We start from the raw sequence: 15,118 nt of genomic DNA, 5'->3' as shown, positions 1-15,118 counted from the left end.
GGGCTGTGTGTAATGCAATGTATTTTCCATATAGTGGAGACTTACTCCACATCCATGACTGATTCATAATATTCATACATTCATATCCCTGCTGATGGTTCTCCAAAGTTTCATTCCCTACAGTATGTGTGGCAATTGTATTGAGGTATGATTTGTTCTTTGACATTCAACTCCAAAATTGGACTTCAGTTTTAAAGTTCCAGGTGCTAGAAACATAGACCAAATTGATTTTTTTCTTTTTGGAACTTGTTAGGCCATTATATAATCTGTTCTGGTGATGCAGAAGTCATTCAGCAGATGGTTCAATTCCATCAACAGATATCATACAGCCATACAGTTTCCAAAAAGAAGGTCAAGTATTCGGCACCATCATGAGACTTGTAACAAAAGGAATTACAGGATTTTTCAATGGCAAAGCTCTCGTTGAATTTCCTCACATTGTCTACATAGGAATTTTCTTTGTGATACAGTAATCTAGCTTTCTAGTGTCAATCACTCTACATAGCAAATGCGAACAGTAGGGGTAATTTTAAAGTTATCATGACTTCATTATAGACCATCCACTGGTGTTCCAATGAAAGGCTCAAACTGAGTTGTTAGCTCGGCAGCTAACTTCAGATTAAACAACAACAAAAACTGTTTAAAGAAAATATGTTTGGATGTTGCCATCTCAGACTTTGGAACTACTGGAACAGATAACTATTATAGAGAAGAACAGCTTTCAGCAAACTGGTTATCCACCATACGCCATGTGTATGGAAATGTCTGTAGTTAGTGGACCGGAAGTTTCCCACCGGGATGCTGTGTAGGCCCATATGTTTAAACAAAAGAAATTTTTGTTACACACATGGGCATACATTTCTCATCAGCGAAACAAATTGTTGAACTATGCAAATATTACAGCATGTTGGCATGGCTGAGCTAACATTGGATGATTTTGAGCACCTCTTGTAAAGCCAATGTGTTCATAAGCACCATTAGATGACTGGAAAAAAAAACCGACATTTTCACTTGTATGTAATCCATTTGTGCTTAACTTTGCACCTAACCACCCCAGATAAAGTTATCATGAACAATGTTCATCTTGTATAGTGTTCTCCATAAATTCTCCCTTCGTATTTGCTATTCTGTGTTCCCCAGTTTTCCATTAAGGACATGCATTAGTCACTGAATCACATATATTATCTGTCTAGTTTTTGTCCATTTTAGGGCACTGTACCACCCTAGAAGTGTTTAATACTGAAACTGGTAAATGGAAAGTGGTGGACACAGCATACATAAGCCTATGGAGAATTGGGGACAGCATAATGAACACATAAATTGGTGTCACTGTTCCTGTGGCTATGTAAAGGTCTCTTGTAATTTCTTTATATTCTTGCAAGGAAAAAGTTAATGAGAAAAATGTTTTGTGCAATATAGAGGCCCGGTTAAAAGAAAGTAGATATGCATTGAGAGTGTTTCAAGTAAATCACTAATTCCAGGTGGGGTTCCTCTTAAAGGTGTACTTTATTGGCTAACTATGCTAGATATTCAAATATGGTCACCTTTGGTCAATATTCTTAAACTTTTTTTTATTACAAACTTTGAGGAAAATTCCTAACTGGGACATTTAGTCATCTTGTGTGTTCCTTAAAAATTTCTGAGAACAGTTTGTATAGTAAAGACCTCCAGGAAAGTACTTTTTGAAAACTTCTAGCTGTTATAGCATGCTAGAATTTGGGGCCTATACTGACTACCTTTAAAGCCAAAAGTTCGACTAATCTCTGTTCCAAAATACCCCCAAAAGTATGAACAAGTATTGTTATACTATAGTGGCTGACACTGGGAACCATCACCTGCCAGTAAGCACTTTGTAGTACTTTAGGGTGGAGGTTGAGGGGCTGGAGGTATCTGACTAAAACTGAGAGGTGTTGCCAATTAGAAGCATAAACACATTATGTCTTCTGGGAAACAATATTCTTGATAGGATTACAAGCAAATCACTTATAAAAAAGAAGAAAAGGAATAATAGAGGCTTAACTTTAAACATGAAGGTAACCTATGGGTTTTCTCTCCTGACCAATGCAGTAAGTACAAGGCACCTTTTCAGTATGTGAAATGATTGTGTTTAGCCCATGGTTTTAATTTGTTCTATACTTCTAGAAATAATTAAAAATTCATTGAATTCAATGCATCATACTCATGGTTTCGTGGGCAATGACTTTGTTTAATACCCTGTAATAACAAGGACACCTTGAAGCAGGAGCCACAACAAAGCAAAAACATGAGAAATGATCTGCAGAAAGTTATGAACAGTTGTTAAGTTTGTTTTCTTAACTTCCTGAAATCTATGAAATATATTGTATTGCTTCCTAACTATTCGTTTATTTTACTACAATTTATTCATGAAGGCACCAATTCAATGCAAAGTGTGTTACTTGAGATGCCTCGACGATGGAAACAGTTGCTGACAACATCTGAAGTACGGTGGTTTGGAGCACTCAGTGTTTCTGTGGTCCAAGCATGTTGCTGCATTTGTTGAGTGAAATAGTGAACCATGATAACTTGCACACATCCACTAAGAAAAGCGGAGGGGTGAGGTGGGGAGGGTGGGCGGGTCGAGAGTTTCAGGTACACCAATCCATGGGCAACTTAATGTATAAATGCCTTTTATTATTATTATTATTATTCATCGTCATTCTTATTGTTGTTATTATTATTATTGTTGTTGTTTTTACTATTATTACTTTTATTATGATTATCGTCATTGTCATCCTCATCATTCTTATTGCTATTATTATTTTTGTTGTTGTTGAAACTATGATTACTATTGTTATCTTTATCATCATCATTCTTATTATTATTGTTGTTGTTACTATTATTATCGTCATTATCATCATTATTTCTATTATTAAGTCTTCGGAGGGGGTGGAGTGGTATAGGTAACTGGGATTGTAATGACTTTTACAGTACATTTCAATCAAGTTTATTTCAAGCTCCTTATCACATCTTTTCTCTTACCCTATATATTCATATTTTGTGTACCTCGTGTATTTTTACATTTATACTATATTTTTGGTTTGAAATAAAAAGAATAAAATAGAATAGTCTGAGTCATTGTATTTCAGTTGCTGTAGTTCTCTGGGGCATTATATCCAGAAAGAGGCCTCTTTTGATTCCTTGCCAAAGACTGAAGAAATCAATGCGATGGTGATTGTGTGGGTTAGTGCGTGTGCGCGCGTGCGTGGGTGTGTGTGTGTGTGTATGAGACACTTTCTTGTAAACACGATATCTCAACAATTGAAGCTTGTATGTAACTCATACTCTTCATATGGGTCAAAGGTCATTTGAGGTCACCAGAGGTCAAACTAAAAAACCTCTTAAACTGCTTGTAAACACAATATCTTGTAGGAAGGGGTAACTTGGAAGGATTTCATACTTAGTATGTAGATGGCCCATATTGTGTAGGAGATCCCTATTATATTGGACACGGGTCAACAGTCATGTGAGGTCAGCAGATCTGAGGTGAAAGTCTGAAAATCTTGTGAGAAATTACTCTAAAAGTGAAATTGCGTTAATGTACAAACAAAGCACGTAGATTGCCTTTGGTGAGAACAAAATCGCTGTGGAATTTCATGCGTGTCAAATTTCCTTTGAGGTCAAGAGAAGCAGTTTTCAGAAAACCCAATCTACGGTACCCAACATCGACCATACTGTCATCACATACATGTTTCTGCATTACGATCATGATGCACAAGCCTATATCATTTCGTCGTCCGGATCAGGCATCCGTACAAAACTGTCGCAACGAAACCGGTGTACGAGCTGCATTTCGCGTAAGTTGCTGAGTTCCTGTAGGTTCTCTCTGGCCAGTATCTTTGAAGTAAGCAATAAGATTTTGATATGTACTTGGTATGTCGATGATCCATATCAATTAAATAACCCTATTGTTTTGGTGAAGGTCAATACAGCCCAAACTGTGAATGACCTACAAACATGGTATATCCAAATCTCTAGTTGAAATCAAAGCCCTAACAAAATTTCTCCTATGGGCCCGAAAAGAATTTTCGAAACAGTTATGGCGTTAACCCACACCCTATAGGTTTACCATTAGGATGAGCCTGATTAATTATGGTGTCTAAATGAATTAGGTCTATAGGAAGCTGAACCTCCGAATGCATATTATGGCAGACCGATGCTTTCACGTGATATCCATGTATAAGCTCATTGGAAGTTGCTCTCCATGTGAGGGCGCTTCATAAGAATACTTTCTAAGGCAAACCCCACAGCACTGGAAAGATCTGTGAACTTGAAACTTATAATTACCTTGAAAGCTAATTGGAAAGGTACGTTTTGTAAATTAAATCCCGATTTTCCCGTCTTTTAACTCCAAGCGGATGTGACGTAGTCGTGTACGTCAATAAGTCGGAAATGCAACATTCAATGGCATGATAATTTGTGGCGTATATACAGCATGACAGTTTCTCTTACTTCTTAAGTTTCACATCTTTTCTTATACTTGAATAAAAGGCGGCATGTTAAAAAAGACATACAAAAATTTAAAAAATATAATAAAAAAATTACCAGAGGTCGGAGGCAATCGATATGACATTGCAAAACTGAGCTTTGTCTTTATTATTTAAATATAAAATTTCAAGCCAGTCGGGCAAAGTTTACATTGGCGCAAAATACCGCTCCACAATATAACGTCTTAAAAATCGATAAAAATACTGTTTGTGATAGAATTGGACTCGCTGGGTCCATTGATGCAATGATCAGGACGATCAAATGCATTATTGTAGGGATTGAGAGGAGAATGAAAGGGTAGATAATTATGATATCATTCCGAGTCTATACAGCCAGGGGAGGCCAGTGGCGTAGCCAGAGGGAGCCAGGTTTTTTTCTTCTTCAAATTTGCTTTGTGCTCAGTCTTGCCCCCCCCCCCCCAAATGAGATCCAGTGATGTATTCAAAATTATACTTTTTTTTAACATTTCTTCGAGTTCTGATCACAAGTATTCATACCTCAGGGCTCATGTTCATACTTCATGTAAGGTCAGAACTTGGTAATTAGACCGAAATATTATACATTTTGGGCCTTCATCTTACCCACATACGGAGACCGTTGATCAATATCGTCCTACAGAATAAGCGCCAATAATTTGGCCAGTTGTATAACCGTTACAAACTAACGCTGGCAACCCATGTTTATTTTCAGCGACCAATGATGCCACTTGTGGAGAATATTCACTGCACGTATAGGTCCTATAGGCCTAGTGAAACTTGTTTCTGTGGGAATCTGGGCATGTTGTGAATTAGAGTAGCAAATTTATTCACTGTATCCTTTTCATATTGTGCGGAATTATGCAGAAACCACGACGACTGTCTCCGCAATAGAGGTAAATTAAGTGAAAGTGTCAGGCGCGGCGGAACGGAAAAATTATTGGAGGGGCTAATGTGTGGAGACTATCTAAGCGGAGCGCCACCATCGGTTGGCGTGGAGCGTACAATAAAATTTGGGGTTTCTTCAAACCCCCAGATGGCCGGAAACGGCACTTCCCGAGTGTTTTATGCTGCGAATACCTAGCCCTAAAATATAGGTCTCCAGTCTGCAATTTCTCAGATTGCGCGTAAAAATCTGTAAAAACATTGTAATTTGTATATTCCATGGTGTTTTAAGAGAGTAGCTATTACTCGTAGTGTACTCGCATAGACGTTTTTAGTGTAGTAAGGGCAGTGGCGGAACTAGGGGTATTGGTGAGGGGGAGGGCAAGAATGATCTGTAGGGACGCTTTCGACACTATCTAAGCGGAGCGCCACCACAGGTTGGCGCGGAGCGTACAGAAAATTTTTGAGTAAATATACTCCCTAGATTGCAGGAAATGACCCTTTCCGGGCCTTGCTAATTTGCAGATAAACGGAGAATAAATAGGTGTCGTCGCCATTTTGTCGGAAAATTACACCAACAGAATATGACAAATGTCAATAGGTATATGAGAGCGCAATAAAATAGTCAAAAGCCATAATGAGTAAAAAGTAGTGAAAAGCTGAAAAGGGTGCCAGCAGTCCATTTGAGTCTGTCGGGGGGGGGGGGCATCCGCCCCCTGACTGTATATATGGACGCTCCGCCACTTAGTAAGGGGATGTTGGAGAACTGGCTGAAATGAGGCAAGTCATTGGCCTAACACAAAGTTGTGCTACGCTTACCGGTACTCACACTCACTGCTTCCACTTTTCACGAGGCGTGAAGACGCGGTTGGGGTGACAATGTGGTCTATAGCCAGGGGACGGGCCGAGGGTCCCCCAGCAATTACTAAAATTATTACACCTATCGAGTATACGTGTGCATCGGACAGATCGACAAGTATGCATTGAAAAATGGGCAGATGCACGTTTCGGAGCCTTGGTAAATATTGGGGGGGGGGGGCTTATCATGCATTTGCCCCCTCAACTTTTTTATTGGGGGGCTGAGCCCCCCGGTTCCGCCGCCACTGGAAAGTGTGTCATGTTCCACTGAACCATTAGATGTGTATTTGTGCAGACGAGGTGCCCGTTAATACATATATTTCTTGGTAATTCCTACCATCAACCCCTCTTAAGAAAAATCTTGCCCCCTAACAATTGAATGTTGGCTACGCCACAGTGGGAGGCCACGTTGACTTAGAACTTCTGTTGTTGGTACAAGACCACAGATGGGACTCACTATTGTTTATAGTCTTGCCCGATTTAAAATGTCCCGTGATTAAAATGGCATGCAAATGTGGCCAAGGAACAAGTAAATATTTGTAGAGGGCGCTCTTGTTAGCTTACATTTAGAGCTAATTTATGTTCTACTTACATTCAGAGCCATGTATACCTTTTTGTTTACATTAATGTAAGATACATAACCTGTCATATTTCAAATCTATAAGCCTTAAAGTGTTGAGATTCTTCATCCGATCAGACCAACCTATGAGAGGTTATTGATCCCCCCCCCACTCCCCTTGGCAGTAGTATACTGCATGATGTTGGTGCGAAGAAGAGTTTTGCCTGACCATTGCCTTTTCCAAACTTAAACGATCGGGCTGTTGTTAGCATTATAGGAGTGCTGTTGTAGGTGCAACTTTCCGAGTTTTCCCTACGAAAACACTTGGGTATGGGGGAGGGGGCAAAGTGGAAATGTTATAAATAAATCAGCCTCCCTAGAGAGTCATGTTTTTTGTGGTAACATTAAACATGGACCCTCACACTTGCAAAGTCATTCACATCCAGTGTGAGGGTATGACAGATAGGTGGGGAGGGGGGCCAGGGGAGACACACCCAAAATGTTCTGCTCAGTATCCCCAAGGGAGACACATCCAAAATGTTCTGCTCAGTATGTGCTGTAGACATGCTGACGGAGTTAGTGTGAAGGCTGGTTGCATGTGAGATAGTTGTCACAACATCAAATGATGTAGCATCATAGGTAATTGGGTTCATCTAATAATTTTAAATTATTTTATGCTAGAGAGCACCTTGACAAGATTTCAGTCCCTTCCGTAATAATAAAAATGTCAAGAATGTGGATTTTTATCCATCTGTCAATAATAGTTAATGAAATAAACAACCAAATACCATTATCAATTGAGACTTGAGTTTATTGAAATCACCAAGTACAGTCCTCTTGTTGCAATGTCACCAGATTAAAGTATTGCCTTTACTCACCACAAATATGCTTTGATATCACTTGAATAACAAAACAAATGACTGCTTTTTTCCAGCAACTAGATCGTAAGTATAAATAAGCAAGCACAAAGCACACATACTAATTTACATATGAAACACAACCAGCTATGGTATTTCCAAGATACATTTGGCATAGCAAGGTACTGTCAACCAGAATGAAAACATTTCATGGTTCCTGCTGCTGCTCATTGATTAACAGGGAACACTCCAAGTATGTAATGATGAAGGAAGATCAATAATTGCCTTACAAAGCCACACCTCCTCATAAATGCACACGTTATCAATTGTAACACACATCACCATGTGTAAGCTACCTATCAATAACACACTCACTTTTGATGGGACTGTGACTTATGGTTGTCTACTGTAGGTTTAACCCTGTGACCTCATTAATATTCATGATATGAGCACCAAAATCAATATTTTATCAACAAATTATGGACCACCCACCCACCCACCACCAAATATAGCATTGATCAATCATAGCCCTTGTTGAGTTATCGTGCATAAAAACTTAAGTGTCACACACATACACATATACACACACCCACACCGACCTGATTACAAAGGTTCCTTTGCTTTCAGCAAGGAACCAAAACTACAAAATGCCGTACACAAAATGCACATAAATTTAAGTTAACTGTTGTTTTTGATCCAGGCACAATGCAACATGATATGTCTTGTTAATTAAACAAAGAGGTAATTGCATACTACCTTGACAGCAAGGAAATGTTAATTGACTGAAAAGACTGACTGAAACCACAGAATGCTTAACATACAATGGGTGGGTTCATTTACTGCAATGTTCAGAAAATAACATAATATGAACCCTGCTGAAGGATAACTATTTCATGCCACAAAAAATACCTTTTCACAGTGAAAAGAACCTTTTTAGACTAAATAGATCTGTCAATAAAGGAACAGAACATATATCACCTGTGATTTGCAAAGGGCATATTTCTATAGCATTTTAATGTTGAGAATTGTTATTTATTTTAACATTGCTTACTAATTATTAGACACTAGTATAAAATTCTTCTTGATTAACTGTATGATTAGGTGGCAGAAATATGATAATTATGATAGTAACTTGAGCAAATATACCTACAAACCTTTGCTGCCACACCCCCTTTTTTATCATCACTGAACAACCATTCTAATTGTTATTCTGCTTGCATACAGTGCTTTCTCAATTGACTTGAATTGTGATCAATCATAGTTATTTGGATCATTTGCTTGATCCTATGAAGTTTTACAGTACCTAAATGAGTAAACATCTAAGAATGTCTGCAAAGGTAAAATACTAACTGTATCCAGGGACAGTATTTAACTTATCACAATATGAGGTTCATTATACCATACTGCAGCTTTAAACAACTACATACACATAAACCTGCAAAACCAAGAAATATGCCTCCTCCCAACCCATTGCCTTTTCAGGTATGCACAGTATGCCTTCATTATTAGCAATCATGGCTGGTGAAAGACATAGAACATATAATTTTCAGTTATGTCCAGCCAAATCAGTCTCTATGTGATTACTGTCATGTCTTTCTGCTACTACTTGCACTCATGAAACTTTCTCTATGAGGCTTCTTATGCCCTTCAGCATGTCTCTTGACATAAATAGAATGAAAAGATAAAAAGTTTCAACACAATATGCATGAAAATATGAGTGTGATGTCTGGTATTTTGTGTAGAGTATTTGCCAGTTTTGCCCACTTTTGGCAAAAGTTTTGCAAACTGCCATAGGTGAAATTATTGAATTTCTTCTCATTCTATGTCTGAAAATTTTGCCAACAGATGATTGAACGAACACCGGCTCAGTGACTAAACTGAGAGGATGAACATTTCTAGTTGCCAGAGGAATGCTTGTGGTTGCAATTGTGACATTGCAGAGGAAATTGCATCCAACTTTCACAAAAATCCATCACAAAAAGAGTTTCCAGAGCACTTAAACAACCATAGATAAATGTAATACCACACTCAAGTTGTGAAATTTTAACCCTAAATTTATATAGCTTTTTTAATACTACTGATAAGTTACCACGTGCTGTAAACTGGTCATATATACCAAAAGATTGAGTGATTTGCAAACCCTGAAACTGGCATGTTGTATGATATGCTGCAGATTTCCTGTAAACAAGGCTCTACTTGATTCATAAATAAGTACTCGACCATATCGTGTGTCAACCTGAAAGAAATAGACATAATTTTTATAGAATTCCTAAATACAAACTGTAAATGATGACATCCTAGGCTGCTAGCACAGATACATGTATGGTGAACAAAATTACCACCTTGATGGTTATCTATTACATGTTAATACAACTAGGAAGCTAATTGTATTTTGCCAATTTTGAGCTGTCTACATAAACTTAATAGTTCAATCTTTTGTCAAGCAATCCCACTTGCCTCAAACACAAGACTGCACGGTTTAAAGTTGGTAAAGGATGGCTAAGCCAAAGGCTGTCATACAGTCCCAGTGCTATGAGGGGCTTTCACACCACCCATTCAGTAGTTACTTCAAAAAGGTACTGTAGAAAGATGAATAACAGATGGATAACAGCTAGATAGATTGACAGAGTGAAGATTCTGAGTCACAATAGTTCAAGTGGCATAGCTTGTTCGAGCTAAAAGTAACATTCCAATATGGGGGAGTCTTTCGAATATCCAGTTGCTCAGACTTACACCAGTATTTTACATACACTGTGCTTGATCTCCATTAACCAGGTGCCACTCCATTAAATATGGAATAACAACATTTTGCTCCAGAGTCTCCGTTCATACAATACCATGATGGCAACTTCCATAGACCAGTCATGGAACCATGCAAAATATTTTGTGTGTCTTTGAGTGCAGCTTAACTTTCCTTTCCAATGTTTTTTTTTGTTGTGCTTCTATACTGCTAGTAGGATGGTGACTTCGAAGTTCGGCCACTTAAGACTTAAAACACCCCAAAACTAAATCTTCTGGTATAAATCATTTGAAAATATACTTCATATGGTGGGAGAATTTTGTTATAGTACGATACACGGCCAAACTTTCTTTCCTGCAAACTGTTTTCACGTTGTTTTCCAAGAAGATTCCTCGTGATTGTGGAACTGGTATTTCTTGCTAGAGTATTGCGAAGTTCGGACACGCAACCCACAGTGTGGCGCTGGTGATAAAATTGGTGGCGCAGTTGCTTTTTCAGTAATTATAACAGACTTCATAGAACTTCGTCATTTTATTGACTAATATGTAAGTAATTTCTTGCACACGGGCCATTTTGGAGAGAAAATAACTGTAGCTTCGTACTTTTTGGTGAAATTTGGCTCTTCCTGTCAGTTGTCTTTTTAAAATCGTGTATTTCTTAGGGTGGCCGATCTTCGCAGTATGCCGAACTTCGCAATACTGACTATACTATACTTTTTTATCAGCATGTTAACGATCACTGACATCTTCTGCCAGGGTGTGTTGTCAGTAAACCATCTTTTGAAATTAAGGCCAGACTGTATAGTCATGCTTTTGAATGACATATCAAGTTCTCTTGGATCTCATGCTTATCACCTGTCACAATTTTATTAAAATAGCTCAACACCTTGTCCAAACAAGGATCTCAATCACTGCAGTTTACAAAGTCATTACAAACTGAGGGCTTCCAATTTCATCCACAAAAGTCCACGAAATACGTACAGTATAGCCTAGTGCTGAAGAACATGTGGAGTGAGTACTTGGTAATAATATATTTTTCAAAATTGCAGACAATACGCTGCACATTGTTATACAGTGTACAAAGGACAAACAATGGGGCATTATAGACATATTGTGAATCGCCTTTGGGAAAGCACGTCACCCCTCCCCTTGGATCCACCAGTACAAAGCTAAGTATTGATCCTAGGCCCTAGGGTACTAATAATTATTAAAATACCAGAGTGAATTGCCGTGCATGACACTGGCAGTACAGTTTGCAGGCCTAAGTAAGGCTAACACAGTTACATTCCTAAGATACAGTTACGCCTAGTATGCTAGTACTACTGTAGTACTAGTAGAACTACAGTAGTTAATACTATGCCTACTACTAGTTATAGGTAGGCTATATCGAAATTCGGACTTCTCCATCACTTCCAAAGCGCCCGAATCGACCGCTCGCCATTTCTCTATTTCTATGCTCCTTCACCTTGACTATACACGCTTGAAGTCGGGCTGGAAGTCGCCATTCTTCTCGTATACGCTTTGCACTTTGTTTACATCTATGGGCGCAGACATCTTGATTTGGGGTGCTTGGCAGCGATTGGCTGAAACCCCAAACCTTCTTTAAGATCTATTTTGATTGGTGCTAACATACTGTGACACCGTCACCCTCCTATGGCTAGCCAAATGCACATAAATAATAATAATACATGTCGGTTACGTTTGGCAGCCGTGGCGTATGATAACGAATTTAGATCTCTCGCATAAATTTCAGATATCTGAAATTTAAATTCAGGTATCTCAATTTTATGTAAGGTTTTTGCAAATAATTGCAGATATTTTTAAATCAGTTTCAGATAAGTCCCTGTTAAACCTAGGATCTAGAGCCGTATATAGACCAACCACCGAGAGTTCCTTTGTATGAAGGAACTACATTAGGACTTCACTCTGGAGAGCTTCACTCTGAACTTTCCGTTTCTAAGATTAAGTTTAACCCCGTAGCGAAAAGTCAAACCATTTCCAATCCAAGGTCAAAGCACTATTTTTAGTTTCGATGATAATCGTAACCTATGCATTCATGCAGGCGGAGAGTGTACGTGTGTATGCGTGTACGTGTGTGTGTGACGCCTCGCTTGTAAACACGATATCTCAAGTAGGGAAGCTTGGACCAATCTAATATTTGGTGTATATGAGTATCATATTGAGTAGATGTGCGCTATTGTTTTTGGTGCCTGTGAAGGTCACCAAAGGTCAGTTGGAGGCCGAAAAGTTAGAAGCTAAAATGTTAAAACAATTAGCAATAACTCCCATTGACACGGTCCGACATGGTTTATATTTTGGGAGTAGTTGTAAATGGGGTAAGGGATCGTTTCCAAACATAACGGTTATATAATCCAAGGTCAACAAAGGTCAATTAGGGGTCAAAAACCAGTATTTTTGCAATAACTTGAGAACCAAATGTCCATCAAGGTTGGGATTTTAGGACAGAGTGCACATCATCAAGGGGAACACTTTTGATAAAAATCATTAGGTCATCCAAGCTCATTCAAGGTTGCTTTTATATGTGCAAAAAACTGCCAAATTATGCTACGTTTTGCAACAACTTCTAGTCACGAAGTCTGACATGGCTGATATATGAGACAAATTGTGGATGACGTAGGGGCACAATTTCCAAAATAACCGTGATGTGATCCAAGGTCACCAAAGGTCAATTATGGGTCAAAATGTGTTTTTTTTTTGGCAATAACTTGTGAAACTACCATTGACAGGGTCCGACATGGTTAATTTTTGTTGACTCGTTGTGAATGGGGTAAAGGGTCGTTTCCAAACATAACAGTCATGTGATCCAAGGTCAATAAAGATCAATTAGGGGTCAAAAACTAGTATATTTGCAAAAACTTGAGAACCAAATGTCCATCACGGTTGGGAGTTACGTTATTGTAATCTAATAGTCGACCTGCATTTGGGTGACCTTTGACCTCAGGTTGACCTCCAGTGACCTGTATTAGCTTCTTCCAAGTTGATTATTTGAAGTTTCGTGGCCATATTCCAATCTTAATTGTCCATAAGTTGACTCTGCAACCTTAATGTGCGAAGTTATTAGAGATCAAGGTTTGGTTTGGTTTTGTGATACTTGGTGTGTGGATTCATAACATTGAGTACAAGACCCCTATTTTTTTTTGATGGAGGTGTGTATAGCCACGTACAGCAGACTGACCTGTGTTATCATGCCATAGTGTTATTGTAACAGCTAGTTCTGGTTATACTAACAAGCAGAAGTCTAGTGCATTGAAGTCATCGAAACCTCAATGCATTTTGCATTCTGTTTTTTTTTAAAGTTTCTCGTTAATTGTCACAAATACAAATATAACACTCTAAACCTGCAATCTCTGGGAATCGGTATCATGTATGAAATAAAGTCGCTATTATAAGCAGACGCTAGCACACCTTTATGAAGAACAACTGTCCCCAAATAGCTATGGAATTGCTACGTTTGGGAGATATCCTAGTTTAAAAGTCATGCTTGGGACCCAGCTGTCACTTTCTTTCAAGGGCGTAGGAACCGGGGGGGGCTGGGGGCGCCAGCCCCCCCAGTGAAAAATGTGGAGGGGCGGAAGTATCATTCCGCCCCCCGGTTCGCAAGTCAGAAAACCCCTTTTTCATTTCCAAATGAGAAAAAAATCTCATTTGGAGCACCAAATTGCATCTAAGGCCAGGTGAAAATACAAAATTAAGTTTACAAAATGGAGTGCGTGTTGAAGTGTGCTATATTGCACCAAATTGCATCTGAGGCCACCTGGAAATGCAAAAAATTCCAAAGGGGAGGGGGACACCCCCTCCCATTAGACCCCTCCCCCAGGCCGGCCATCAGTCTTCAGCCCCCCCCCCCCACTCAAAAGTACCTTCCTACGCCACTGCTTTCTTTAATTATTTCCCAGGTAAACTTGTAACGATGTTTACACTGAAACCACTGCCACTCCACTAGATTATGCATAGTAATTAAGAACTTCATTACTTCAGAATCAGCATTTGCAAACACAATATATTCATCAAAGAAAATTTACATTGAAATAAGTAAGAAATAAGTCCTCCACTCATCGCACCTTTTTTGACTGTCATACCAAATCTTGTGGGTTAATACCAGTTATGATTTTATCATCACCATATAAATTTGCAAAATATGTAAATTCAACATCACTGTATTAAGTCTTGATACAATTGAGCAGTTCAACATGTCGCTTTGCCATACTTGACGAAACGTACGTTACCGTATATCTTTATACACTTTTGTTATGTTCCTGATGTTATATAATGCTTTGGTGAAACACTTATTCCAATTATTTGTAACATCGTTTTACGATGATTTATCCATGAAAGTGGATGGGGAGGCATTGACGGTCCCCGTCTAGCAAAAGTTATATAGAGACCCCCCCCCCCCCCACCACCACCACCATAAGATACAATAACACATTTGATTCCGTAGTACTTATACACTGAAGGCCACAGCACTAGGATTGATTCTCAATGGCCGGGTCCTAAAAGGCCAGACAAGTAGCCACGCCGGGACACAGGGGGAAACCGTTCCAGGCCTCTCCTCATGCAGACTACTGTATGTAGCACCCATTCTGAGTCATCGTCGTGCGTACCAAAGCTGTGTAAGTTGCAGGACACCAGTATTGAATATTTTTGGTTTAAATCCTGCTCAGAATTCCTGCAAGGCTACGGGGCCAGAAGTGAACACATGGATAAGTAAGCGACGT

The 15,118-nt window shown here is 38.9% G+C and overlaps 1 protein-coding gene across 1 annotated transcript in view; it reads right to left on the bottom strand.

The window, feature by feature from the left end:
• LOC139971884 (ubiquitin-ribosomal protein eS31 fusion protein) overlaps window positions 1–15,118 on the bottom strand; it is a 205,163-nt gene that overhangs the window by 7,463 nt on the left and 182,582 nt on the right. The gene's annotated exons all lie outside the window — the stretch shown is intronic.

This window comes from Apostichopus japonicus, chromosome 8 (genome assembly GCF_037975245.1).
Source record: "Apostichopus japonicus isolate 1M-3 chromosome 8, ASM3797524v1, whole genome shotgun sequence".
In the NCBI taxonomy this organism is placed as follows: domain Eukaryota; kingdom Metazoa; phylum Echinodermata; class Holothuroidea; order Aspidochirotida; family Stichopodidae; genus Apostichopus; species Apostichopus japonicus.
Note: the sequence above shows the minus strand (reverse complement) of the source record. Positions and strands in the feature narration are given on the sequence as shown.